Below are 3,404 nucleotides of genomic sequence, written 5' to 3'. Positions count from 1 at the left end.
TGGTGAAATTCTTTACCACGTTTGGACTTCCAAAAGTAGCGCAAAACGATCAAGGTACGAATTTTTTATCGAAACTTTTCAAACAAGTACTTGAATCACTGGCAATTTCTCACCGAGTCTCAAGTGCGTACCACGTAGAGTGCTTTCACCAAACCCTTAAGTCAATGCTTAAGAAATATTGCCAGGACACTGCTAAAGACTGGGATGAGGGGGTTCCCTTAGTTTTATTTGCTGTCAGAGACCGTTCAGGAATCTCTTGGTTTTAGCCCAGCCTAACTTGTGTTCGGACACCAAGTTAGAGGTCCGCTGAAAGTTCTTAAAGAACGGATTTTAGCACCCAATTCAAATACAAACACTAGCGTATTGGATTTTGTGAGCCGGTTTCGAGATCGTCTTCATACTGCTTGGTCGCTAGCTACAGAATCGCTTGCCAATGCTCAGAGAGACATGAAGAGTAAATATGATAAGCAAGCGGTAGCGCGATCATTTCAACCTGGTGACTTGTGTTGTGTTATTACCTGTCCCAGGATCATCTTTGTCTGCTTGTTTCTTTGGTCCCTATGTTGTGGAAAAGAGAATGAGTGAAACTGATTATATGTTGTCCACACATGATCGAAAATGAAAAACCTGTGTTTGTCATTTTAACATGTTAATTAATTTGACATACACCTTCCAGGTGCACCCCAGACACATCATCAGTGATGTTACCTGGGGTCATCGGGTGTTTCGGGTATTTCAACATCATACACCCTCGCCCAGGCGACCCAGCCAGGGGTGATCAGTCCCCGACTTGTGTCTAGGTAGCTTGTGTAGTCCACGGATCGCCCCTTTTGATCCACAGCCATCTTGATGCCTTCTCCGCGGCATCCATGATGTTCCTGATGGCTTTATTCTTGTGCAGTCCCCTGATTCCCAAGAGCTTGAGGGCCCCGCACAATGACTGGCCGGCAAACCCTCGGCAGCCAACCTCAATGGGGAGGCAGCGGGTCTTCCATCCCCTGTTACGGCATTCACCTGTCAACTCCTCGTACTTGGCTCTCTTCCGTTCAAATGCCTCTTCCATCCGGTCTTCCCAGGGCACAGTCAATTCCAGTAGAACCACCTGCCTTGATGATTCTGAAAATAGGACCATGTCAGGCCTAAGTGTGGTCGTGGCGATGGTTTCTGGAAATCTGAGCTGCCTTCCCAGGTCAACCTTTAGCTGCCAGTCTCGAGCTGTTGCTAGAAGTCCCCCCGCTGAGTTCCTGCTCCCTTGTGGTTTCTCTCCCGCCTTAACAAATGTGATTGTGTGCTGTACTGGCTGCTGGTGCTTGCTGAGAGAGATTCCGGTACTGATGGTTCCAGCAATTATCCTTAGCACCTGGTCGTGGCGCCACCGATAACATCTCTCTCCCAGTGCCTTAGGGCAACAGCTTAATATGTGCTCCAGGGATCCTCTTTTTTGGCACAGGAGGCATGCAGGGGTGTCTTTCAGGCCCCATGAGAAGAGGTTGGTTGGACTGGGGAGGACATCGTAGACTGATTGGATAAGGAACTGGATCCGGTATGGCTCTGCTTTCCACAGCTCATGTCCCCACCAGCACACTGTGCCGCAGCCGTGCTTCAGCCTGGTCGACTGCCTCCTGGGCCCTCCACTTCCTACCTGTCCTCACCTCAATGCCAGCTGAGGAAACTTTGGTGTCATTGGATTCTCTGTATAGCAGTACCTCTCTTGCTCTGGAAACCATAAACTCCTCCGATAGGCCACTGAAGGGGAGTTGTAACTTGTTCTTCCTTCCGTATAAGGCTATGCTGGTAATAGTATGCGGGAGACCCAACCACCTACGTAGAGAGTGGCTGATCTTCCTCTCGAAGCCCTCAACAGTGGTTAGGGGGACATCGTAGACCAGCAGTGGCCAGAGGAGTCGCGGCAGAATGCCATGCTGGTAAATCCAGGCTTTGAACTTTCCTGGCAGCCCTGACTTGTCCACTGCAGCAATCCAGGTGTGCAACTCCTTCCCATTGTCCCTAAGTGTGCTGTTGAAGACTTTTCCCAGGCTCTTAACTGGCTTCTCGGTGATTGACGGAATTTGTACTCCTCTGAGGGAGAAACGGAACTTATCGGTTACGTTTCCCTTCCTCACCACAAGGGATCGGGACTTAGCTGGCTTAAAGTCCATTCGGGCCCAGCTGATGAGGCGTTCAAGGCCTTGGAGGATCCATCTGCAGCCTGGTACGGATGTTGTGGTTACCGTCAGATCGTCCATAAAAGCTCTGATAGGGGGCTGTCGCACACCTGACCGGGTTAGTGGGCCTCTGCATTCCACCTCTGCTGACTTAACTAGCATATTCATAGCTAAAGCGAACAAGATCACTGAGATAGTACACCCTGTGATAATTCCTTTCTCCAGCCTATGAAATGCTGATGTTATTGATCCAGAGGTGACTCTCAAATTAAAGCAGCTGTAATAATTCAAAATGAGATCCCTGATTCTATCTGGAACATGATGTCGGATCAGTGAGGTTTCCACCAGCTTATGCGGGATTGACCCATAAGCATTGGCAAGGTCGAGCCACAGCACTGCCAGGTCCCCGTCACCTTCTCGAGCCTCCCGGATTAGCTGGGTGACAACTCCTGTGTGCTCCATACAGCCTGGCACTTTCGGGATCCCCTGATCTCTTGTTCTATCGCTGTAATTGGTGCTGAGGTACTTATCAACCTCGTCTTGAGTGCAGGTGAGTCGACCGCTACGCTTCTGCCCGAGGAGTCTCCTGGTGAATCCGAAAGGATTTGTGACAAACTCTGCCCGTCTGCGTGCCCTCTCCTTGCCCCTCTTTCTGTGCCACTCAGCTCGACGGGTGGTAGTGAGCTTACTCCTTACGATGTTCCGGAGCTCAGCCAGGGCAGCTTTATCCTCCTCATTTGCCTGCTTAAACTGCCATCTAAGCACACGGAGCTCCTGCCGCAACTGTTGGATCTTCTCCTGCCGACGATTAGGTCCCGAAGTACCACTAGATGGACGCTGCTCCTTCAGGCCAAATCTCTCAGCAGCTATGTTGATAGTTATTGAGCACATTGTTTGCAGCCTCCGGTCAGCATCCCCTCTAGCTATTACTTGGAGAATCTTGTCCACATCCTCATCAAACTGGTGCCACTCATTTTCCTTATTAGCGGCGGGCCACTTAACCTGACGCTGTTCTGAAAGCCTGGCTTGGAAACGATCTAGTGGTGCGTGGAGGGTCTGGGCACTGTGGGGTGACTCCGGGCCGGGCTCCTCCTAAAAAGCTTATCATACTAGAGAGTCGTCAACGGCAAGTGCTGTGGAACAGACTGCAGGGCCCGCTGTCTCTGTTGCGATAGCCGTGGATCTGGCGCCATCTCCTGGTATCTTGGGTGTGGACACAGATGATGTGGTGCTTCGCCA

At 50.7% G+C, this 3,404-nt stretch overlaps 1 pseudogene; it reads right to left on the bottom strand.

Moving 5' to 3' along the window:
• Positions 1-751: 751 nt before the first annotated feature.
• LOC107711572 (uncharacterized) lies at positions 752-3,056 on the bottom strand (annotated as a pseudogene).
• Between the last annotated feature and the right edge of the window lie 348 nt (positions 3,057-3,404).

This window comes from Sinocyclocheilus rhinocerous, unplaced genomic scaffold (assembly GCF_001515625.1).
Source record: "Sinocyclocheilus rhinocerous isolate Xijiao unplaced genomic scaffold, SAMN03320098_v1.1 scaffold793, whole genome shotgun sequence".
Taxonomy (NCBI): Eukaryota; Metazoa; Chordata; class Actinopteri; order Cypriniformes; family Cyprinidae; genus Sinocyclocheilus; species Sinocyclocheilus rhinocerous.
The sequence above is the reverse complement of the archived record's forward strand: the minus strand, read 5'-3'. Positions and strand labels throughout refer to the sequence as shown.